This window comes from Haematobia irritans, chromosome 2 (assembly GCF_050003625.1).
Source record: "Haematobia irritans isolate KBUSLIRL chromosome 2, ASM5000362v1, whole genome shotgun sequence".
Lineage (NCBI taxonomy): Eukaryota > Metazoa > Arthropoda > Insecta > Diptera > Muscidae > Haematobia > Haematobia irritans.
In genome coordinates this window covers 109,639,168-109,666,399 of record NC_134398.1, presented here as the reverse complement: position 1 = coordinate 109,666,399, position 27,232 = coordinate 109,639,168, and the positions used below count along the sequence as shown (strand labels likewise).

General features: G+C 35.2%; 2 long non-coding RNA genes across 3 annotated transcripts in view; one reads left to right on the top strand and one right to left on the bottom strand.

Annotated features, from left to right (window-relative positions):
- LOC142226028 (uncharacterized) overlaps nucleotides 1-27,232 on the top strand; it is a 44,800-nt gene that overhangs the window by 6,059 nt on the left and 11,509 nt on the right. The window lies entirely within an intron of this gene.
- Nucleotides 21,973-22,878, bottom strand: LOC142223735 (uncharacterized). Its single transcript, XR_012718880.1, has 2 exons — nucleotides 22,583-22,878; nucleotides 21,973-22,498 (listed from the first exon to the last, which is right to left on the bottom strand). It is a non-coding gene; the product is annotated as an uncharacterized LOC142223735 (long non-coding RNA).

The window sequence follows — 27,232 nt, the reverse complement described above, 5'->3', positions numbered from 1 at the left end:
GGCGATGGATCAATGAACGATATTAACATCGTCATCGAATTCATCGCTACTAACAATAATATATTAAAAACCAATTAGCGTTTTTAAGTTAGTCTTAAGATTCAAGTTAATGAATAAAGATTGAAAACTTAAGTTTTCAAAGTCGTTTTATTTTTTTCTCCTAAGAGAAATACCCTCGACATAATTGGCGCAGTCACGGAAATTAAATTCTAAAGAATTTAATTGAAAAGAACCATAAAAAATATATACCGACAAAACGATTGAAAGCTTGAAAAACAAAAACAAAACATATACCGGCTAACCGATTGACAATTTTCATAAAAAAGCAACTACAAATGGTTTTAAATTAAAATATTCAACTGTGAACAATGAAATAAGAAACCAACAACAACAGAAAAGAATTTAAGTGACAAATTGCTTTAAACCAAACCATCACTGTGAAATAACAGACAAAAAAAAAAAAAAAACAAAAAAAAGACATTTGATATTGTGAGCCGAAAGTGCAGAAAAGAAGAATACATACCAACAAAATGTCCAGGCAAGAAGAATTCGATTCAAATCGAAATTTGAGTGAAGAAAATGGAATACAACAAATGGCAGAAGTCATAAGGCGACAAGAAAGTATTATAAACCAGCTACAGTTACAAATGCAGCAACAATCGCAACAACAACCACAACAAGTTCAGCAGTGGGATCAGGAGCAGTTATGTCTATCCCCAAAGGACATTTTAACTCAGTTTAGGCAGCTAAAGCCGCTAGATGAGGATCACTCAACAGTAGCCTTTATTTCAGCGGTGGAGTCGATAATAAGCCTATGTCCGAAGAACAACAACAATTTTTTAAGACTGGCAACGTCGATCATCATAAACGAAAAAATATTGGGAGCGACAGGAAATTATGTTAGAGAATTAGGACCAGATGCAACGTGGGACCAAATAAAAACCAAACTGATAGACTTCAACAGACCAAAGATGACATATGGCGATATCTTCAATAACTGTCGTCAAGTTAAAGTAAGAACCTTAAGAGAATTATTTAATTTTTTTGAAAAAGCTAAATATGATCTAAGTCAAGTTTATTTGTTCGATGTAACGAGACCGGTAATGTACGAACCAAGTAGGGTTGATAAAGATCTTGTAAACGTTTTAATCGAGAAAATAGATATACCATTGAGGTCTCATATAGACCAACATAGTAGTTTAAATGAAGTGATTAGGAGATATGCACAAATAGGGGCCTTGGACGACCCAAGAGCCATTCATTACAAACATAAAATTAAACAACAAAATAATAACTATCAACAAAAAATTAACCAACAAAATAATAATTATCAACATGAAACTAACTATGACACTTACAACACTAACCAACAATACAATAACTACCAACAAAAAATTACCCAACAAAAGAATAACCATCAGCATAAAACTAGCTATAACACTTACAACACTAGCCAACAAAAACATAACTACCAATACAACACTAACCAACAAAAACCGACACAAACTAACAGCATGAATATCCAACAAAGAAATACCTATATTCCTAGACAAGGATCTAACCAAACTAGAAATTCTTATATGAGCGTCGATAGTAGTACTATTAGTAGACCAGTGTATATGGAAGTGGACACTATCGAAGAAGAAAAAGTAGAAACGAATAACGAAGTAAATTTTTTGATATTGCCTCAAGAGCAAAACTACCCATAATATCCCTAACAATAGGAAAACAAAAAGTCAGATGTCTGGTTGATACAGGTTCAACCACTAGCATTCTAAAACAGGGTATTCTCAAAGAAGATTACCCAATGACTAGAATAAAAAGTCCATGGATTTATAGAACCCTTAACGGTACCAAAGAAATTAAATACGTAATTGTAACCCCTTTTCCAAAAGAATTAAAATGTGAAGGTAATTTGCAATGGAAAATAATAGACTTTTCTAATAAAAATTTTTTCGGCATAATAGGACAAAATTTTCTTATACCGTTCAAAGCGAAAATAAACACTGAAGTAGGATTCGTAGAACTATTAAATCAAAAATTATACTTCGAAGAGTATATATACCCAGAATATATGAACAACATATGTACTCTTGAAACAATAGAACACGAAAATCGTGAGAAGTTTGATTTGAGCCATCTCAACAAAGAAGAAACATTACAAACCACAAAGTTACTGAATGAATTTAAAGATCTCTTCTTTAAAGAAGGAGATAACCTATCAGCAACACATAAAGTATTTCATGAAATAGTAACAACCATAGATAAGCCTATATATGCAAAAATGTACCGATATCCACAAATACATGAATCTGAAATAAATCGTCAAATTGAAGAGATGCTTAATCAAAATATAATTCAAAAAAGTAACTCGCCGTATAATAGCCCACTATGGATCGTAGAGAAAAAAATGGATAATTCAGGAATAAAAAAATATAGAATAGTTATAGACTATAGAAAACTAAATGAATTCACAGTGGATGACAAATACCCTATCCCTAACCTAAATTCATTGCTAGACAGACTTGGTAGAGCTCAATATTTTACAACTCTTGATCTAGCCAAGGGTTTTCACCAAATTCTAATCAGGGAAGAAGATCGAAAAAAAAACAGCCTTCTCAACTCCTTCCGGTCATTATGAGTTTGTTCGAATGCCTTTCGGGCTGAAAAATGCCCCTTCCACATTTCAAAGGCTAATGAATGAAGTCCTTAAGGACTACATTAACAAAACATGTGTTGTCTATATGGATGACATTCTTATATTTAGCACATCGCTTCAAGAGCATATGATAACCTTGAAGAAAATATTTAAAGTATTGCAAAACGCTAAACTAAAAATTCAAGTAGACAAATGCAATTTCCTAAGAAAAGAAACACAATTCCTGGGTCACTTATTGACCGCTAAAGGAATAAAACCAAACCCCGATAAAGTCTCCATCATCCAAAAATTAAAGTTACCCAGTACTGTAAAACAAATAAAATCCTTTCTCGGAATGACAGGATTCTATAGGAAATTTATAAAGGATTATGCAAAAATAGCACATCCAATGACAACATTCTTAAAAAAAGGCAAATCCATAAATATTAATGATCCAGAATACATAGTCTCATTTGAAAAACTTAAAGATTTAGTAACCAAAAGCCCTATACTAAGGTATCCAAACTTTCAGAAAAAATTTAAAATCACTTCAGATGCCAGTAATTTTGCAATAGGGGCTGTTCTATCTCAAGAAGGACACCCAATTGCTTATGCATCTCGTACATTAAACAAACACGAATGCAATTACGCTACAATAGAGAAAGAATTACTTGCCATAGTTTGGGCAGTAAAATATTTTAGACCATATGTATATGGTAGAGAATTTGATCTTGAGAGTGAACATCAACCACTTAAGTGGCTGATGACTAAATACTCTGGCAAAGATATTAGCCCAAGACTTCAAAGATGGCTTATAAATCTAGGGGAGTATAATTTCTCCCTTGACTACATAAAAGGAAAAGCCAATTACATCGCCGATTTTTTAAGCAGAATACGAGAAGACGAAATAAACGTCGAGGAAATCGGAACCGATAATCTAGAAGAACCAAGCAACGAACTATTACCAGGAGATAGAGACAAAAGTGACTCAGAATCATTGGTAGTTCAAACCGTCCATTCTCAAGAAGAGGACCTAGGATATAGTATACCTATTTTAGAGACAGTCGTCAACAGATTTAAACATCAGCTAATCCTTACAGATAAAAAAGTAACCTCTACAACCACAGTTTTCGGAAATAAAAGAATCTTTATTGAAAAAGATGACATTAATAACAATTTGGCCCTCGATATACTACGAAGGGAACTGAAAAGCGGCAAAGTTGGAATATACTCGGATCTCAATGATCATGAATATTATAAAGTATCAAAAATTATAGAAAATGAATATTCTACAAACCCAAAAATTAAATTTATAAAATGTACTAAATTCGCTAGAGATATAGAAAATGAAGACGACTTAAAAAAACAAATTGCCCTTTTCCACAAGAATGAATGTTGCCATTGTGGTATAGTTGCAACATACGAAAAACTTAAATCAATAATCTATAACCCAAATTTAAGAATACATATACACACAATTATAAATAACTGCGACATATGTAGCGGAGGAAAATACGATCGTAACCCTATTAAAAATAAATTCTCATTAACGGAAACTCCAAAAACAATTAACGAAATAGTCCATATTGATACGTATATAAACAGCAAACAATCATTTATCATTTTTATAGACAAATTTTCAAAACATGCAATATGTTTCCCACTACCAGACAGGAATGCAAGAACTATTCTAAGTAAAATTCAAGAGTTTATTGCTACAAAAGGAAAAATAAAAAAATTCGTTTTCGATAATGAGTTCAACTCAGGTGTCGTCACAGAATATTTAAAAGCGGAAAATATAGAATTTCATACTACTAAAGCAAATAGTCACACCGGAAATTCCGACGCAGAACGACTTAATAATACTTTAACGGAAAAAATTAGAACACTAAATATTGAGGAAAAAATACCCATTATTATGCAAATGAATAAAGCTATCATCTTGTATAACAATAACTATCACAGTGCAATTGGATGTACACCCTTCGAAGCTCAAAATCATAAGGTTGACCACAACAAAATATATAATCGTCTCAAAAACATAAAACAAAAACACATAGAAAAAGCAAACGAGAATAGAGAAACATATATTGAACAAAGACAGGAGGGTTTCATAAAAAATTATAAAAACGTCAGGCATAAGGAAACACCCAAATTTATAAAAAGGAACCTCACCAACATCCATGTGTCTAATATAAAGCGTCCTTCTAAATTCACAGGTATTCATAATTCTGATGATTCTCTCGATTACAACACCTCTAACATTGGCATCCCTAACAATAACCCCAATACAAACCAAAAACGGATATTGCATGATCCCGACAGGAACTGTGGACATCGTTAACGAAACTGATCTTATACTACACATCATACACCCAAACGAACTAAATGTCGTACTGGACAATATACAATATAACATAAAAACACTGTCCGTTGATACAAAACAACACCTAAAAACCCAAATAGAAAATATAAGAGCCAAAATTAGTTCGATAACACCAAATAAAAAAAGACAAAAACGAGGCCTTTTAAACATAGTCGGGGATGTTCATAAATGGTTGTTCGGAACCATGAACGATGACGACAGACAACAAATTGAACACAGCTTAAACGCAAACAGAATTAACAATTTACAAACAATTAACACTATTAATAAACAAGTAGATATTAACACAAAATTTAATGATTCAATCAATATTTTAAAAGATACAATAATGGACGATAGAAATCAAATATCCAAATTTATCAACCAAATACAAACCCATAATAATGATATTATAAGTAGACTTACATACCATGATCAACTATTAAAATTACAATTCCTAGAAAACAAAGTGGACGAAATCCTAGAAAACATAGCATCCGCTAAATATAATACACTTCATCCATCAATATTAACAGCAGAAGAAATAAACAAATATGAAATAGATTTCTTAAAAATAAAACTATGTAGACTAGGGCTAATGATTTACAACGACTCGTTAATATTAGCAATTAAGCTACCAACAAGAACAATACAATCAACACAATACACAATCATACCCATTACTAACAAAGATCATTATAAAATAGACGCATCAACAGAAAAAGTTTTGAAAATAATGGATAAAATGTACACTTAAGAGGAAAATAAAATGATTAACGAGCTTACAGAAACATCCCATTGTATATATTTAAAAAATTGTAAAACTGTATATGATTTATCAAAAAGAATAGAACAGATACATGAAAATATGATTGTAATACAAAATATTGATATTAACATAGCACGACAAAATTGCATTTCAAACTTTGAATATAAAAATAGCTCACAAAATATGCTAATCACATTTGAAAACTGTACAATAAGCTTAATGAAAAAAACATTCACCAACAGAAAATATATGTATATTGAACAGATCACTATAGATGACAGTAATACACCAAACGAATTCCCAAAACAAATAACATTTAAAGAAATAGAACTCCAACAAATTGAAAATATAAAAGAAATAAAGGAACTAATCTACCAATGTACTATAATGTATAGCATAATACCTATAGCAATAACCGCCACACTTGTATATGTACTATATTTACAATGTAAACAAAAAAACATTAAGATACAAATAAAGAATCGAATTCAGGAGAATTCTTCGACAAGGGAGGGAGGAGTTACGTACCCTCACATCCGTATGTGTACTTCCCACCCTATTGTAGCTGGCAAAAATAACGATGTCAGCATAATAATGCAAAAATATTTAAATAGGGCGATGGATCAATGAACGATATTAACATCGTCATCGAATTCATCGCTACTAACAATAATATATTAAAAACCAATTAGCGTTTTTAAGTTAGTCTTAAGATTCAAGTTAATGAATAAAGATTGAAAACTTAAGTTTTCAAAGTCGTTTTATTTTTTTCTCCTAAGAGAAATACCCTCGACATAATTTGCGCGGCTAGTACTGAAAATAAATTTCGAGAAATATTGGATACGTACCAGACATCTTCAAAAGCTAGTGTCCGATTTCTGTTGTTGTATAGGATTTTATATCGATAGTTCCTTTACCAACTGCCTCCAAAACTTCTTTTCCTGCTGCTCTTATAAAACAGGGATTCTTGAACTTGTCATATTCTCGAAAAATGTTGGGTTGTTACAGACATGAGAGTGGCACCATTATCTATCCACCAATTATTTGTACAATCACCATGAACCGCATTCACTTCATCACAAAGTATTTGTAAAGTATCGTGCACCATTGATTTAGCTTTCACATTTCTTGATTTTTCACGTAACCATTTGCGGCAATCTCGAACCCAGTGACCTTTCTTTTTACAATAGTTGCATGTATCCGATTTCTTGGTTAAATTACGAGGTTCTTCTGGCTTCTTGAACTTTGAATATCTTGTTGCTAAAGCTTCTTCACTCACCTTCTCTTCTTCGTGTTTTCCACAAATTACGTTGGAACATACATAGTTGTGAAATAATGTCATCAACGGATTTTTCTTCATTCGTTAATAACATCATCCAGCTAGATTTAAATGTTTCGAATTGGCTGGGCAAGATTTGCATATAAGGAGCAAATCTGGCAAAACATTTTGTTCTCTAGCCCTCAAGCCGTTATTCAATTCCATCCATAATGTCTTCAACTTTGCAATATGCGTTGAAACATCCTAGCTTGGATTACAATTAAATTAGAAAAAGTCTATGCAAATTTTAAATACCTGATCTTTGGATTAGGCTTCAAACTGTACCTTCAACGCATCCCAAGTGTCAGCTGCAGATTCTTGATCCATAATTTTCTCATAAATCTCATCACTTACTGCACTCACCAATAACGATTTTGCACTCACCAATAACGGATTTAAAATTTTTTTTCTGCTCCCCTGTTGCATATTCTGCCAACAGCATAGACTACAATAACTTTCAATCTATTACACCAAAAGCTCCTTCGTGGTAGTCGAGAATATCTCGAATTTTTCTTTTCCACATCGGCCAGTCTGCTTCCTTTTGTAACGGCTTTAAGATTTTTGAAAAATCCATGGCAGCTTGTAATGTACATCAAAATTACAACTCGTTGAAAACTATATATTTTTTTTATTGAAAAAAAAAATTATACTATTATTTTCATCTCCAAGCAACTGCCTGGGTCCATAACCTTTTACAGTAGACGTATTTTATTGAAGTGAAAAAATAGAAATTTAATGAAACATATATTTCTTTAACAAACCATATAATTAAGTGCAATCTAGCAAAGATAACATAACATAACACTACATTAATATCTTCAACAAAAATAAAACACGAAATAAAAACTTTAAGGAAGTCACAAAACTCAAATCTCTTTGTAGACAACTAAAATCTTTGGATGCTGCATTCTTAGAAACATTAGGAGGCTGATCGATGAAAAATTATAGTGGCTTATCGAAAAGAGAAAGTTTCCATAAATCACAATGCAACCAATTAAACTTGGTATTTATGCTTTCCCATATCAAGAACTACTGGGTTATAATTCCCATCACATCGATAGTTTAATTTACATCGCATCATCGGTTTAATTTGTTATTTTGTGAATTCATATTGCTGGAAATTTATTCTAACTCTTTGGCCAGCACGTTCCTTGCAAATTGCCCGAATTTTCATGAGTTTTATAAATATTTTGTGACACCAACGTTCTCGAGAAAACCGAATTTTGTGGTTTTCAATACATTTGAATACAATTTTTGTATTTCTTCCAACTGTCCACGGCACGAAGGACAGTTGGAAGAAATACAAAAATATGAAATATTTTTGACAATAGACTGAAATTAAACCAAAAAGTAAACTATAATTTAATTTATAATTGGTAAGTCAAAAACAAAAAGTGAAATGAAAATGTAATGGAAATCACTAAACTCGATTGTTTTGCAGAAAACTATAATCATTAGGATGCTATTTTCTTGGAAGATCATAAGATCAGCATATTGTTAACATCAAGTATAGAACAAATAGAAATAAATGTATACCGTTACAATATGTAATGACAATTGTCATATGACAATTGTATGTATGGCTAGTATGTATGCGTGAGAGAAACCGAATTGTCTAACTCTTCTGGATATTCATGGAGTGGGTTGCCATCCATAACTTCTCCCTTTTAGGTTACAAAATCACGAAGTCGATCTGGCCTACGTCTTAATCGACTTGATCTTCTAACTGGTGTACCTTCGGTAATGTTGTTCCCGACTGGGATGATTTTTCAATTTGCGGCTGTAACGTGTTTACTTCAGTAGCCGAGGAGATTCTAGCTCTTGAGTTTCTGCATCTCGCTCTGCGGCCGTGGTTCCATTACTCTCGCTACTTGTCGAGTCAGAGATATTGAGATTCAAATCATCCAACCACGCACTTACTCCGCTAGGTTCAGCGTAACGAAAACGTAACTGATTAACATGTGACTTCATACATTTAAAATAGGGAAAATAAACTATCTCCACGTCATAATTTATGTTCCCAATTCGATTTTTTATCACGCAAAGGTTTGTGGTTCGTTTCTAATTTAAAATGACGTCCGTAGAGCATCTTATGAAACCTCTGAACTGCAAAAACCCTTATACCCTTCACCACTACTGTGGTACAGGGTATAATAAGTTTGTGCATTTGTATGTAACGCCAAGAAGGAAAAGTCTGAGACCCATCGTTTAGTATACCGATCGTCTTAGAATTAAATTCTGAGTCGATTTAGCGATGTCCGTCTGTCTGTCTGTCCGTCTGTCTGTCTGTCTGTTGATGTATTTTTGTGTGCAAAGTACAGCTCGCACTTTTAGTCCGATTGTCCTAAAATTTGGTACGGGGTCCTGTTTCGGCTTAAAGACGATCCCTATTGATTTTGGAAAAAATCGGTTCAGATTTAGATATAGCTGCCATATATATTTTTCACCGATCTGGTCATAATTGGCGTGTATATCAACCGATCTTCCTCAAATTCCGTACATACAAATATTTTATGAGTCTCGAAAAACTTGCAAAATATCATCCAAATCGGTTCAGATTTAGATATAGCTCCCATATATAGCTTTCGCCCGATTTACACTCCTTTGTCCACAGAGACCAATTTTTTGCTCAGATTTAGTTGAAATTTTGCACAGGGAGTAGAATTAGCATTATAGCTATGCGTGTCAAATTTGGTGGAAATCGGTTCCGATTTAGATATAGCTCCCATATATAGCTTTCGCCCGATTTACACTCATTTGCCCACAGAGGCCAATTTTTTGCTCCGATTTAGTTGAAATTTTGCACAGGGAGTAGAATTAGCATTGTAGCTATGCGTGTCAAATTTGGTTGAAATCGGTTCAGATTTAGATATAGCTCCCATATATAGCTTTCGCCCGATTTACACTCAAATGACCACAGAGGCCAATTTTTTGCTCCGATTTAGTTGAAATTTTGCACAGGGGGTAGAATTAGCATTGTAGCTATGCGTGTCAAATTTGGTTGAAATCGGTTCAGATTTAGATATAGCTCCCATTTTTTGCTTTCGCCCGATTTACACTCAAATGACCACAGAGGCCAATTTTTTGCTCCGATTTAGTTGAAATTTTGCACAGGGGGTAGAATTAGCATTGTAGCTATGCGTGTCAAATTTGGTTGAAATCGGTTCAGATTTAGATATAGCTCCCATTTTTTGCTTTCGCCCGATTTACACTCAAATGACCACAGAGGCCAATTTTTTGCTCCGATTTAGTTGAAATTTTGCACAGGGGGTAGAATTAGCATTGTAGCTATGCGTGTCAAATTTGGTTGAAATCGGTTCCGATTTAGATATAGCTCCCATATATAGCTTTCGGCCGATTTACACTCAAATGACCACAGAGGCCAATTTTTTGCTCCGATTTGGTTGAAATTTTGCACAGGGAGTATAATTAGCATTGTAGCTATGCGTGCCAAATTTGGTTGAAATCGGTTCCGATTTAGATATAGCTCCCATATATAGCTTTCGCCCGATTTACACTCATATGACCACAGAGGCCAATTTTTTGCTCCGATTTAGTTGAAATTTTGCACAGGGAGTAGAATTAGCATTGTAGCTATGCGTGCCAAATTTGGTTGAAATCGGTTCAGATTTAGATATAGCTCCCATATATATGTTTTTCTGATTTCGACAAAAATGGTCAAAATACCAACATTTTCCTTGTAAAATCGCCACTGCTTAGTGGAAAAGTTGTAAAAATGACTCTAATTTTCCTAAACTTCTAATACATATATATCGAGCGATAAATCATAAATAAACTTTTGCGAAGTTTTCTTAAAATTGCTCCAGATTTAAATGTTTCCCATATTTTTTTTTACTAACATTGTGTTCCACCCTAGTGCATTAGCCGACTTAAATTTTGAGTCTATAGATTTTGTAGAAGTCTATCAAATTCTGTCCAGATCGAGTGATATTTAAATGTATGTATTTGGGACAAACCTTTATATATAACCCCAACACATTTGACGGATGTGATATGGTATCGAAAATTTAGATCTACAAAGTGGTGCAGGGTATAATATAGTCGGCCCCGCCCGACTTTAGACTTTCCTTACCAGAGAATGAAGCCGACCCATTTTTGTCGGCGGCGGCTGACATTAAATTTTTGCATCCGGCGGCGGCGGCTTGACGGCTAAGCCGATATAAATAAGTCTCTTCGGCGGCGGACATTTATCCATTATAAAATCAATTTGAAGTTATTCGAATGGTAATGAGATTAGTTGTACAACCAATCTTACAATCAAATTTACATTTCATTCAAATTTTCTGAGGTAAATTTTTGCAAAATTATTATAACACTTTGAGATAGATTGATTGGGGGTGAAAGGCTCAAAATTTTTACTAAAATTACTACAATTATTAATAAAGTTTTTGATTTAAACTAATATTTTTGATTAATTGGCGGCTAAATTTGAGTCGAGATGAGCCGACATATTCGGCGGCGGCTTCGACTGGCAAAAAATGGCCGGCGCGACTCGGCGGCTTCATTCTCTGTTCCTTACTTGTTTTCAATTTGTGAATAGTTGCGTTCGGCCGGCATTAGTGAACGTGAAACATGGTAAACTGCCTTTTCTGAGCCATCCGTGTACTGATGACATATATATGCCCCTATACCAACTGTAGATGCATCCGCAGCAACCTTTATGGGATGTTTAGGATTATAATGCGCAAGCATTAAATCTAAAATTTCTTTAAATTTTGAAAACGAATTTTGGGCATCCTAGGACCTTTTCCAGTCGCGGTCATGCTTCAACAGTTCGTCCAAAGGAGCTCGTAATTGTCGCATTTTCCGTATAAACTTCCCATAATAGTTCACAGCTCCGAGAAATGAACGCAACTCTGATATGTTTGTCGGAGCTGGCATTTTTAAAATTGTTGAAATTTTCCCTGGATCTGGTCTGACACCATTACCGTCAACTTTGTAGCCAAGGTAAGTACAGCTGCGGGACTTCATGCACGGCCTGTTTGTTGTGTTCCAGTGATGTTGTAGCGACGATGACATCATCCAAGTATGGGTACGCATATTGTATGCCGGAAAGGATTGTGTCCATAACTTGTTGGAAGGCTCCGGGGGCCGAGCCTGTTAAATGTGTAAAGACCCTTATGCGTATTAATGGTTAGAATCTCTTTCGTTGGCGAGTCAACTTCTACTTGCATATAAGCGTCGGTTAGATCAATACGTGAAAAATAGGTGCAGTTATTGAAGTTGACGAAAATATCATCCGGCAAAGGAAGGGGGTATGTGTGTGTTTCCATGCAGTCATTAAATCCGGTTGAATAATCGCCGCATATGCGAACTTTCTCATTTGCTCGTTTAACAACCACAATTGGCGCTGCCCATCTCGAATAGCTCACTAGTGCAATGAAGTTAGCTTTTTCCAGTCGCTCAAGTTCTTCCTCCACTTGTGTAAGTGCAGCGTAGGCCACTGGCCGTTTTGGCTTAAACACAGGTTTTACGTTTTCTTTGAGCTTCAAGTTAACGTGAAATGAAGCACAATGACATGGTTCGTTTTTGAAAACTATTTCTTCTATTTCGTTTAGGCTGATATTGTTGCATATGTAATCAATGGGATAATTCCAGATGTCAAGCAAATCCATTACATCTGTCCCCATTACATTGAGGTGCTGGTGTTTGGTCACAAATAAGTTCGCCGTTACAAATTTCCCTTGAAATTTATTATATTATTTAAAAGCATTACCTGGTGATTCCGTTTTTTCTTAAAATTGTTTTGAGTTCGTGAACGTTGAACTCCCAAACCAGGACAATTCCCTTCCTTATGGCCCGTGACACCGCATTGTTCAAATGGATTGTTCGCATACTTACAATTCTTAACGAAATGCATCTCCCCCCATAGCCAACATGGCCGTCGCGGGCGGTCGTTGTGGAACATTTGTTTCTTTACATTATTCTGATCCTTGTATTTAACGGCGTGTACCATAGTACTTTGTTCCACCGAAGCTGCATCGCGCTTTAAACTGATTATTCTGTGTATTTCCTGTGGTGTACTAATCAAATGAGAAACGACGATGCGTTCTTCTTTACTTCAAAATGCAGAGTGTTTTTTATTTACTCAATACAAAGCTTAGAACTAGATATGTTAAAGCATTTATATATGTACATGTGTGTATGTGTATGTTAACGAAAAGATGCAAGCATATAAATAGATGAGAATTGAGAGTAAGAGTGAGAGTTATTTTTACATTGTTGCAAATAGATACAAAAGAAGATAATGAGTGAAACACTGTTAGATGATACCAATGTATAATAGATTGGACCGTAACACTATATGCTCCTCCTAAAGTTGTTTGTAACATTTTAACAAAATGAATACAAAAATATAGATATATAACAACTGAGTGTAAATAATAGTAACAAAATTGTTAATAAAATTCCAAATTTTCTAATTAAAGTTTATGTTGCTGTTACTATCAGAATTCGGTTTCTTTACTACTCTTCCTCCCTCTCGTGGTCTGAGTTCTCTTCTAGTGTGTGATTCCGTATTTTCTACTTGTTGTGCTACACCAGAAGAACAGTTGCTTGCTGTGGGGGGTGCAGAAGAAAAATCAGTTTCGATGAGTTGTTGTTGTTTTTGTTGTCCTCTAATTTGATCTAGATGACGTTTAATAATATAGTTGTTGTGTGATAAAATGCACGAATACGATTGAGGTCCAAGTTGTTGTTTTATAGTTGCTTGAGTCCAACTGGATTTATTAGGATTACGATAATCACGTACCATAACCTTCTGACCTTCACTAAACTGGATATTTCGATGACCTTTATGGTATCTTATATTTTGCATTTGTGCATTAATAATTTTTTCTTTACTGGTTGGTGGTTTGAGAAGACTAAATCTGGTTTTTAGTTTTCTCCCAAAGAAAATTTTTGCTGGACATTCACCCGTGCTACAATGTGTCATATTACGATAATCCATCAAGAAACGACATAAAATTTGATCAATATTTGCATTCTTATTTTGATCCAAATTTGCATACATTGATTTTTTGAATGTTTTAACAAAGTTTTCTGCTTGTCCATTGGTTGATGGATGTCCAGGCGCAGTTAATATGTGTTTAATTCCATTCAAAGATAAAAATTGTTGAAAATCGTGCGAAGTGAATTGCGAGCCGTTGTCGCTGACCAGCGTATCCACAAGACCATAACGTGAAAACAGTTCTCGCAACTTCGAAACAGTAAACGATGTTGTCATATCTTTAGTTTTGAAGACTTCAACAAATTTTGAAAAAGAGTCAATAATGATTAAAAAGTAGAAATTTTTGATTGGCCCAGCAAAATCAATGTGAATCCGACTCCAAACCGAATCATTTGGTATCCACGGCAGTAATGAACTCTTTTCAGGACTAGGCTGAAGTTTTTGACAGGGTAGACAATTTTTAATTAAATTCTCAATATCTTTATCGATGCCAGGCCACCAAATATATGACCTGGCAAGTGCCTTAGTTTTGACTATTCCCAAATGAGAACGATGAAGTTCATTTAGAACATTGTTTCTAAGTTTCTCGGGAATTATTGTCCGATAACCCCATAAAACACAACCATACTCAACAGTTAATTGAGTGTATTTTTCTCTATATGTTGTGAAGTTATCACCTCTCAAATTTTGTAAAGTTCCACCAGATATACATTCTGAAACTCTGGACAAAATTGTATCACGCCTTGTTTCACGAGAAATATCTTTAAAATTGATTTTAAATTCACGTTCATTTTGTTCAATAAAATTTATGTAAGAATTCTCAATGTAATTACAATGAATCTCTGCTTGGGGCATTCTCGAAATGCTATCAGCTTCATTTTGGATTCCTTTCACATATTCTATGGAATAATTAAATCCAGAAAGGATTAACGCCCAACGTTGCATTCTTGCTGATGCCATGAGAGGTAAACCTTTGTTGCCACCAAAAATAGCCAATAAAGGACGATGGTCCGTTTTTAATGTAAAATGATTTCCAAGTAAATATTGCCTTAGTTTTGTAACACAAAACACAATAGATAAGGCTTCCTTCTCAAGTGTACTGTAATTTTTCTCGCTTTTCGTTAAAGCACGTGAAACAAAAGCAATTGGTTTTGTTGAATCAGAAAATTGGTGTGATAGAATTCCAGCTATTGCATTATTCGAAGCATCAGTAGTTAGAATGATTGGCAAGTCAGGATTAAAATGAACCAAAACTTGATCTGAAGTAACTGACTTCTTGATATCTTCAAATGACTTTTGACATTCGTCCGACCAAGCATACGGTACATCTTTGCTCAATAAGTTATAAAGTGGAGACATAATTTTTGAAAAATCATTTATAAATTTTGAATAATAATTCGCCATGCCAACAAAAGCTCGTACCTCAGAAATATTTCTGGGAATGGGACACGAAATTATTGATGAAATCCGATCATTATTTTTACGCAATCCATGTTTATCAATATTAAATCCCAAATAGGAAATTTCGGATTGGAAAAAAACTGATTTTTTAATATTTAATTTCAAACCTGAAGTTTGTAATTTTCGAAGAACTCGCTTCAAAGTTCTGACATGTTCTTGCATGTTCCTTCCAGTGACAGTAATGTCATCTTGGTAAACAACCACATTCGGAATATCACGAAGTAAATTTTCCATTGTTTTTTGAAATATGGCCGCAGCCGTTTTAACTCCAAATGGCAACCTCTTTACTTTCAAAGTACCAATATGTGTACTCCACGCACATAAAAATTGAGAATCATCATCCAAAACAAGTTGATTATAAGCGTTAGATAAATCAAGTTTAGTGAAAATTTCACCACCCTGCAATGATGCGAAAATCTCATCAATTCTGGGTAAAGGATATTTGAAATCCAATAAAAATTTGTTTAAAGTGACTTTGTAATCACCACATATTCTCAAATCTCCGTTTGGCTTTAGAATTGGAACTAATGGAGTTCCCCAATCGGAATTATCAACAGGTTCCAGAACACCAGCATTTATCAAATCTCTCAATTTCTCTTCAACTTTGCCTTTCCATGCCAACGGTAAAGGTCTTGGTTTACAAAAAACAGGAACTGGGTCCTCAGCAATTTTTAAAGAAATTTTGTTGACGTTATACTCGCCCAACTTATCTTGAAAAACTTCAGCAAATTCATTTTTAATTTGTTCAACGATCGCCGTATAAGAATTCTTTGAATCAATACTATTTACTTGCAGCAATTCAAAATTAAATGATCGCAAAAACGAACGTCCAAGCAAGGGTGGATTTTTCGAATCTACAACAACAACAACAACTTTTTTCGTTTTACCTTGAAATGTCACCGACGCATCATACTCTCCTACCAGCTTCAATTTGTCACCACTGTAGTCTACATATGGTACCTTACATTGACGAAGTGTTTTCTTAATGTTGTTCTCCTTATAAAAAGAAACGGGCATTAATGTACAAGGAGCCCCAGTATCACACACAGCACAAAGCTCAACACCATCAATAACAATCTGAAGAGAATACACATCACTAGAATTGCGCTCAGCCACACTGAAAATTGAATAATTAAATAAATCATCATTAGCATCATCATCATTAGAATTATCAAAATTATTATTAACAAAATTGACACTTCTCTTTTTGTTATGACACACAGAAGCCAGATGACCAATTCTCCCACAAGCATGACATTTACTATCCTTGTATCTACAAGATTGGGAGTTATGATTTTTCCAGCCACAATGCAAACAAGCAGACTTCTTCTCCACATCACCTCTGTTGTTATGACCATTGCCTCTGTTGCTGTTAAAATTACTGCTTCTGTTATTATTGTTACCACTGCCTCTGTTGTTGCTGCCACCACTACCTCTGCTACCACTGCTGCCATATCCTCTGCTACTACCGCCATTGCCGTTATGTTTGAAGTTTAATTTTTGCTTTTGAACAAGGTTCACTGAACTTTGTTCCCTCTCTGCCTCCTTTGTCATGTTCTTCGTCTCTAAAATCATTGCCTTCCTCAACGCCACTTGCACCGTTAGACTTTCGTCCTCTTCACACAGTCGTTCGAAAATGAAATTTGGCAAACCCATCACAAATTGATTTAGAACGAAGGCTTCCAAGTTTGCACCAAATTTACAATTAAGAGCTAATGTCTTAACACGGGCATACCACTCAGCCACGGTCTCACTGTCGTGTTTTGTTGACACATGGAACTTTTTCCTTTCACTGAACACAATAGTTGGTGGTGTGTAGTGGGTATCCAATATAATGCACAATTCATCATACCGCTTGGTTACAGGAGCATCCGGACTACACAAACTGTGTAACATTTTATAAGCCACGGCACCAATTGATTTTAATAAAATCGACTTCTTCACATTGTCATCCGTGCAACTTATTTCACAAAAATGTATGTCCAAACGTTCTTTCCATACATTCCATGACTCCACATTAGGATTAAATTCCGTCACATTCGATGTTTGAAACACAGCAATTTGACTAGCGGCAAAACTTTGATTTGCTTCATCCATCTTGGCAGGCATTTCTTTTTTTTTTACTGTTTGTTTTGTTTTATTTGTTAAATTATTTAATTTATTAACTTATTAAGTTTTACTCTTTTATTCTCGTCGCCATTAATTGTGGTGTACTAATCAAATGAGAAACGACGATGCGTTCTTCTTTACTTCAAAATGCAGAGTGTTTTTTATTTACTCAATACAAAGCTTAGAACTAGATATGTTAAAGCATTTATATATGTACATGTGTGTATGTGTATGTTAACGAAAAGATGCAAGCATATAAATAGATGAGAATTGAGAGTAAGAGTGAGAGTTATTTTTACATTGTTGCAAATAGATACAAAAGAAGATAATGAGTGAAACACTGTTAGATGATACCAATGTATAATAGATTGGACCGTAACACTATATTTCCCTTACCATCTTGTCAATTGTAATTGTGCCTCCAGTATCAGTTTCCAAAAAAAATTAACAATCGAGCTTTTATTTCGCCATCTTCAGGATTTTGTAGACCTCGAATAAACATGAGACACTTGAAATGATTTTCCTTAAGTTTCCCGAATTCAAAATTGTCGCAATTCCTGTTTACCATTGCACCGTATGTTACGTAATCAACATCATCACATTTTATATAATGGAAACAATTTATTCGCTAAAAAGCGAGTCCTTCCTTCCGAAGATGGTTTTGAGCGTAGAAATTGTTGTTTGAAAGTCAAGGTCACGTGGTCTTTTTGGCAAAATATAATCTGCGTATTTGTCAAACACTTGGGGTTCTAATTTCCTCAAACCTAACCTTTTCAGCATCGTTAAGTTTATCAGCATCTTCACCGAACAACACTTCGTATCGAGAAAACCAGGCTTCAAAAGTTTGGTTAGATTCTGGGTTGTACGAAAATTCGCTCACGTTTTTAGAGATCATAATCATAACTGCTTCTGAGCTTGTTGATGGAGCGGCAAACACACTGCTTGTTGGTGGACCATTTACCACCTCTGATGATGCAACAGATGAGTTTTTGCGCCAATTGCTGCTCCATTTGTTGTTGCTGTTTGTCGAGGAATTTTTCGAGTACCGCTTCCATATTTTTTTTACCAATGTGGTTACTAAAAGACAAACCAGTCCTCGTCGCCACTGTTATGTCCTTACCACTATGCAAATAACAAGGCGTAAATGATTTAACTGGTAGAACAATATATTTATTTATTTCCTAAGTACGCTTCTTCTCAACGTGACTACACGGATGAAAAAGACTGTTTTTCATATGTTTGGCTATAAACATTATATGTTTGGAACACAAATTTTTAAACACAATATTTTTGAGTGCAAGCATATAATGTTCATAAACTAGCATAACATGTTTGGGACATATATGTTAATATGTAGAACATATTATGTTTGGGACATAAAATGTTTGTAAATATAATATGCTTGGATGCAAACATATATTAATTTAGAAATAACCTATAAACATATATGTGTTTAGTAGCTTGGAGCGCTATTTAACAGGGAGCGATATTGAATTAAGTTGGTGGTTGTTGCTTGTTATTACAAAATTAACATTTTATTTTTCCTTGGGCAATTGATCAGCTATTTCTTTGATCCTTACAAACTGTGTGGTCCGCTGTTCGAATCCCCGTCCGGCAAAAGGTAAAATTAAAATAAAAAAAATCATACAATTGAATAATTTCTTCTACAATGTTTGTATTACAGAAAAAGGTGCTAAGAACTAAAAAATCTCGTGGAAGTGAGAAAGATGTGGGGGAATATACAATTGGGCAGAAACAAAATTTTGAGCATTCAGGTCGAAAACCTTTGTTGTTAGCACCTATATTACCGGTTTATTTTCATAATTCATTATGATTGTAAATATATAAATAAATAAATAAAATTTTGAGCACAATATTGTTTGGGAGAATTTTTTAAGCATATAATATTTTTGGGTGCAAAATGCTTCCAAACATATTATATGTTCACATAATAACATATTGTTTTTTGGAAGACAACATTATTGAATTTGGATGCAAAAATACAAAATGTTTGGAACTTAGACTACCCAAACATATATTGTTTAGACCAATATGCTTTCAAACATATTATATATTGGAAGAGATCAAACATATAAATGTTTGGGCAATACCCAAAAATATATATGCTTGAAGCAAAATATGTTTGGGAGTATATGTTACAGAAGCGATTTTTTGTGAGCGTGTACTCAAAACGGAATGATTCTAAGATCAGCATATTGTTAACATCAAGTATATAACAAATAGAAATAAATGTATACCGTTACAATATGTAATGACAATTGTATGTATGGCTAGTATGTATGCGTGAGAGAAACCGAATTGTCTAACTCTTCTGGATACTCATGGAGTGGGTTGCCATCCATATCAAATTAATTAATAGATATGTGACACCAACATTATGGAGGAATTCGAATTATACATGTAAAAATTTTTAAGATATTTAAAGTTGTATTGATAGTTTTATTTATTAATACGTTTAATAAGATAATTATGTTTTGATTTGTATTATATTATTTTTATATATTATTAATGTTATCTTTAATATTATTATATTTGTTAACGAAAAAAAATTATAAATTATACAATATCCCTAGAAATTTAGTGTTGACTTTCAGTTAGAACAGGGATTGAATTTCATACAAATTGTGGTTAGAAAATATTCGCAAGAATGCTAATTTATAATTTGTTTCACATTGAAAACTGTGAGAAATTATTGAGTAGCGATACATTTCAATTTGAGGATTACAATTGAGAAATTACTGCTGATGTTTTGAATTTTACTGTTGAGGGTAATGTCTGTTTTTTATTGAGAACGCGATTTTCTCAACAATTTCTCAACTTGAATATTACCCTAATCCTTTGAAAAAATGTTTGAAAAATTATTGAATTTTAGTATTTTTCAAACGTTTGTGTTTATTGGGAAGTGTCAACCACTACTAATTGCGAAATAGCTAGCTGTAAATTAATTTAAAGTTTACTACATGTACGACAGGGCCAGTTTTGTCTAACCATTTGTTAACTTAAAGGTAGCTCAATTTCCTACAGTTATTAAAACACCTGCGTGAAGATAGAGACGACGCTAACAGATTTATCGAACAAATAACACGGTGACACAGAGACGACAAAATCTGAATTAATATAAGACCGACAGACAGAATATTTAATGAAATGTATGTTTTCCGTGCTGAAAAACAACGACTTATACAAAGAATATGGTACAGAACACCTTTACCTATAATTTGGTGTGCCACATGCGCCAGTTCAATGTTATTTAGCTACGTTATTAGTGGGTACTGGTGGTCAGGACACTATTTTCCATGTGGAGTCCAGGAATGGACTTCGTACACAAAAGTGACAACGGAACTTGATAGAGGACATCAATACCTACAATTTGGTATACCACATGTGTCTGGGAAACGCCGTGTAGAACAAAATTTTCCAGAAACAGTTGAACACACAAATGGTCAGGACAGTATTTCCAGCGCTGAGGCCAGGAATGGACTTTGTACACAAAAGTGCCAACGGATATTAATAGAGGACGTTATTCCCTACAATTGTGGAATAACTTTTAGTTGTTTTATTACAAATTAATTGTATAGTTATGTTGAAGTCTTATTTTATAAAATAAAAGCTTTAATTGAACCTCTAACTTCAGTCTGATAGTGCGCGTGTGCATATCTCAGATGTCTGATGTCTTAACCAAGGCTATCGACACAAACAGACTACAATGTCTTGTCACTAATTGTGGTGTCACACTGTTCTGGCAAAGGCAATTCCGTCTGTAAAATAAAAACGAGAAACCAAGTGTATGGATATGGCTAACAAATATATCAGTTGTGCAACAAAAACTATAAACATTCATTTCAGACGATTTAGAACTTACAACCTCAACACCCATGGAGTCTTTGGACTAATATTTTTGTGAAACCTACAGGTGAGTACTATGTTCGGTTTTTAAGGCCGACACACAATGAACATGCCGCTTAATTCTTCGCTATATTCTTTGCTTTGAAAAAAGTTGAAGCACACGTAATTATATGAGCCTGCACACAACAAATGTAAGCTTGGCGGCGAAGCTTCAAAAAAAAAGTTTAAAATATTTTAACTTTTTGGGCTTTGGTAGGCTGTTTTGTTTTTGACGTTAGAAACATTTGTTGCTTCCAGGTTTGTAATTGGAAATATAAATTTGTTTATGTTTATGAAGCAAGCATTGCGCTTTTCTATGTGTGTTGGAAAAAATAAAGCCGCTTTAGAGCAAAGAAAAAAGCTAAAGCATACGCCTTCTTTTTTTCATTATGTTTCGGCCTTTACTCCAAAGCACTAAGCTAAAAGTACACAAATATTTATGAAGACTATTATATTTTTATCAAGTCTTATCAAATAATGAAAACTGAACATAGTACTCAGCTTACTTCTGAAAAGCTCACTCAAAAGCATTTTTTTCACAAATTCGACGTGTTTGCCAAAATCTCTTCCAATTTTACTTAACAAAGCCAAATATTGGGCCAACGAACCATTGATAATATCTTGATAACCCAAAACACTCATACTGAGTTCTAAAGGAGGTGGTGGTGGGGGAATTGAAGAAAAATCGTCTGACCGTGGGTTTATTTTCAAAACTATCTTCAAATGATTGTGACGTTCGTTAGTGCGACCAAAAGACTCTTCAATATGTTCAATGCGTTGATTAGGTTCTTCTGTTTGTTGGTTAACGCTCAATTTTCCACCAATCCCGCTGAAGGTGGCGATAATTCAACACTACAAAGTTTCTGTTCCAAAATAGTATCAAAGGCAATATATCCAAATCACCAGCTCTTATCGAACGTTCAACCATTTGCTCTAAGCGCTTAATAAAATTTCAAGATTTTCTGCAAAGGAAGATTTAAGAGATGGATAATACATATTATTTGAGAAAGATAATGCATATTATTTGCTCTACTTAAATTACTTACCAGTTTACATATAACTCCACACACAATAAACAAACAATCTGTTATACACTACGCCGCCATTTTCGTCTTTAGGTGGGTATTAAGTTCGAGTTTAGCCGCTAAAAACGTAATTTTTTCACGATTACTTTTCTTTAATAATCCATTTTAAGGAATACAAACTTTGTGAAAATTTGCTTTGGGCTTTTCCCCATCAAGTTATAATAAAATTTGCAACAAATACGTATAATTTCATGCATTTTTCTTACTGATTTAGTTTTCACTTTAGCGATTTTAGCGGCTAAACTCGAACTTAATACTCACCTTTTGTTATTATAATTTTAGCAGTGTTACCAAGGCAACCTACAAAACTCATTTTTATTAACCCTCTAATGCCCCAATTTTTTTGCCAGCTGACCAAAAACTCAATGTTAACGATACAAAATCAAGAAAACGACACAAGAAAAAATTATACGGTAAAATTCAGTATATGCTGCAAAACCTCTTGAACAGTTTTAACTAAATTTTCTTTTTATTTTTTTTTTGTTGGCTTAAGGTGTGTTTTACTAAAGGCTTCCTCATATAACGAAGCCCGCCTAAAGGTGGGTATTAAGTTCGAGTTTAGCCGCTAAAATTGTAATTTTTTCACGATTACTTTTCTTTAATAATCCATTTTAAGGAATACAAACTTTGTGAAATTTTGCTTTGGGATATTCCCCATCAAGTTATAATGTAATCTGCAACAAATATGTATAATTTTATAACTTTTTTTACTGATTTAGTTTTCACTTTAGTGAAAATTAGCGGCTAAACTCAAACTTAATACTCACCTTAAAGGCGGAATTGGGCATTAGAGGGTTAATATGCACCCGATCGAAATGTCGCCAAATAAATATTGTTAACGAATACTAAATGTCGCGACATAAATATTGTTAATAATACTAATCGCCTCTTGTTATTTTAAACAAAAAGCACTTATTAAAATGTTACTTTGGAAACTTTTGTCCAAATTATCATCGTTCACAATTTATAAGGCGCTGACAATTTCGCGCCCAAATTGTGTCTTGCTCTTTAGTGCGTCCAACAGTTTCTGGAAAATTTTGTTCTACACTCGGCTTTGCCAGATACATGTGGTATACCAAATTGTAGGGAATATCGTCCTCTATTAATATCCGTTGTCACTTTTGTGTACGAAGTCCATTCCTGGCCTCAGCGCTGGAAATACTGTCCTGACCACCTGTGCACCAAGAGTTTCTGGAAAAATTTGTTCTACACTCGGCGTTTCCCAGATACGTGTGGTACACCTTATTGTAGGTATTGATGGCCTCTATCAATATCCGTTGTCATTTTTGTGTACGAAGTCCATTCCTGGCCTCAGCCCTGGAAATACTGTCCTGACCACCAGTGCGCGTCCATCAGTTTCTGGAAAATTTTGTTCTACACTCGGAGTTTCCCAGATACATGTGGTACACCAAAATATTGGGGAATAATGTCCTCTATCAAGTTCCGATGTCACTTTTGTGTACGAAGTCCATTCCTGGCCTCAGCGCTGGAAATACTGTCCTGACCACCAGTGCGCGTCCAACAGTTTCTGGAAAAATTTGTTCTACACTCGGCGTTTCCCAGATACGTGTGGTACACCTTATTGTAGGTATTGATGTCCTCTATCAAGTTCCGTTGTCACTTTTGTGTACGAAGTCCATTCCTGGCCTCAGCGCTGGAAATACTGTCCTGGCCACCTGTGCGTCCAACAGTTTCTGGAAAATTTTGTTCTAAATTGTGGGGAATAATGTCCTGTATCAAGTTCCGATGTCACTTTTGTGTACGAAGTCCATTCCTGGCCTCAGAGCTAGAAATTCTGTACTGACCACCAGTGCGTCCAACAGTTTCTGGAAAATTTTGTTCTACACTCGGCGTTTCCCAGATACATGTCGTATATCGAATTGTAGGTATTGATGTCCTCTGCCCAGTTCCGTTATCACTTTTGTGTACGAAGTCCATTCCTGGCCTCAGCGCTGGAAATACTGTCCTGACCACCAGTGCGTCCAACAGTTTCTGGAAAATTTTGTTCTACACTCTGCGTTTCCCAGATACTCATGGTATACCAAATTGTAGGTAGTTAGGTTAGGTTAGGTTAAAGTGGCAGCCCGATAAAACTTCAGGCTCACTTAAACTATTCAGTCCATTGTGATACCACATTTAACTAAAAGTACCTATTACATATGGACACTTCTAGTCTTAAACCACTGAACCTTCTCTATTATTTACTTTTGTGGAACCAACCAGATTGCTCCAAAAACATTAACAAACTGCTTAAGTTAACGTTTTCCAGGTCAGCCAGTAATCTAAAGCTATATGCTCCTAAAATTCGCTTACGCCTTACACAAAAAGCAGGACACTCACACAAGAGGTGTTTAATTGATTCCTTTTCCTCCACGTCATGACAGCTTATACAATAGTCATTATACTTCGCACCTATAGTTTTTGCAAATTCGCCTATCAGGCAGCGACCCGTTATAGCAGATATTAGGAGTGCTATCTGACGCCTTGAGAACACTAGCATATCTAGTGTGCGGTTTAAGTTGAAATGGGGCCATATTTGCTTGGTGTCGTTACAACCCTTGCAATTTTCCCATCGAATATTGGCCATCATAACAGACTTCTCACGCAGTAAGAGCTTGCAGGTGGCCAGAGGCATACCAACAGATTCTAGTTCCCCTGGAATATGTAAGGTAGTTCCTAGCCTTGCTAACACATCTGCTTCACAGTTCCCCGGTATGTTCCTATGACCAGGCACCCATATTAGGTGAATATTGTACTGCTCAGCCATCTCGTTGAGAGATTTGCGGCAGTCTATGGCCGTTTTTGAGTTAAGGAACACAGAGTCCAAGGATTTTATTGCAGGTTGACTGTCTGAGTATATATTAATGCCAATATTTGTTGGAACATTACTTCTCAGCCAATTCACCACCTCTCTTATTGCCAATATTTCAGCCTGAAAAACACTACAGTGATTAGGTAATCTTTTTGCTATTCGAATTTCCAGATCTTTAGAATATACTCCGAACCCCACTTGTCCATTCAATTTGGAACCATCAGTATAGAAATCTATATATCTTTTATTCCCCGGGGTCTGTGTACACCACGCCTCACTGTTGGGAATTAGAGTTTCAAACTTTTTGTCGAAAAGTGGTTTTGCCAGTGTGTAATCCACTACGTTAGGCACATCTGGCATTACTTTGAGGACCGAACTATGACCGTACATTTTTTCCGACCATAGCGATAGCTCGCGCAACCGCACAGCCATTGTTGCAGCTGACTGTTTGGCCAAAATGTCTAAAGGCAATAGATGTAGCATGACATTAAGGGAGTCTGTTCCTGTCTTACTAAATGCGCCTGAGATACATATGCTCGCCATACGCTGAACTTTATCTAAACAAGTCGGTTTCTGAAGTGCCGGCCACCAGACTACAACACCGTATAGCATTATAGGTCTAACCACTGCCGTGTATAGCCAATGCACAATTTTTGGTCTTAGTCCCCACTTTTTCCCTATTGCCTTTTTGCACGAGTACAAAGCCACCGTGGCTTTTCTCGCCCTCTCTTCAATATTAAGCCTAAAATTCAGCTTCCTGTCCAAAATAACGCCAAGGTATTTTGCACACTCACCAAAGGGAATTTCAGTACCCCCTAAGGAAATGGGCCTAACCGTGGGAGTTTTGCGATCTTTGCAGTACATGACTATTTCTGTCTTTGCTGGATTTACACCAAGACCATTATCTTTCGCCCATTTCTCAGTCATCCGGAGAGCTCTCTGTATAATATCTCTGATTGTGGATGGGAATTTTCCCCTGACTGCTAGCGCCACATCATCTGCGTATGCCACTACTTTTATCCTTTCTTTTTCTAGAGAAACCAAAAGGTTGTTTATAGCAACATTCCAAAGAAGAGGTGATAGAACTCCTCCTTGGGGAGTGCCTCTGTTCACATACCTTTGTATGTTTGCTTGCCCTAGTGTGGCTGAAATACGTCTCTTCATTAGAAGTTCGTCTAACAGCCTAAGTATACCTGGATCAACATTCAGAGTTTTCAGTCCATTTAATATCGAGCTCGGATGGACATTATTGAACGCCCCTTCGATGTCTAGAAACGCCACGATTGTGTATTCTTTGACAGATAGTGAGCTTCCACTTTTCTGGAATATATGCTAAGTTTACACATTGTTTATATATCACCGTCAACCAGGGGATAATTCTTTCAGCCACTGCTTGTAATTCCGCCGGAGTAATTCCATCAGGTCCGGGGGATTTGAATGGTCCAAAGCTATTTAAAGCCCATTTTATTCTAGATTCCGACACAATTTCCTCGATAGGAAATGATCGCTGAGCCTCTGTTACACCGCCGGAACATGGTTCAACCGTCTGATTTCCAGGGAAGTGTGTGTCCAAAAGTACTTCCAACGTCTCCTCACTGGACGTTGTCCAATTTCCCTCCGATGTTTTAATGAAACCTGGAGCGGTGTTAGTGGATGCTAGTACCTTCCGTAGTCTGGAAGCCTCTGACGTATTCTCAATACTGCTACAGTAATCATCCCAAGAGTTTTGTTGAGACCTTCTCAGTTCTCGTTTATATTCTCTCAGATTCATCTTGTAAGTGTCCCAATCCTCCGGAGCT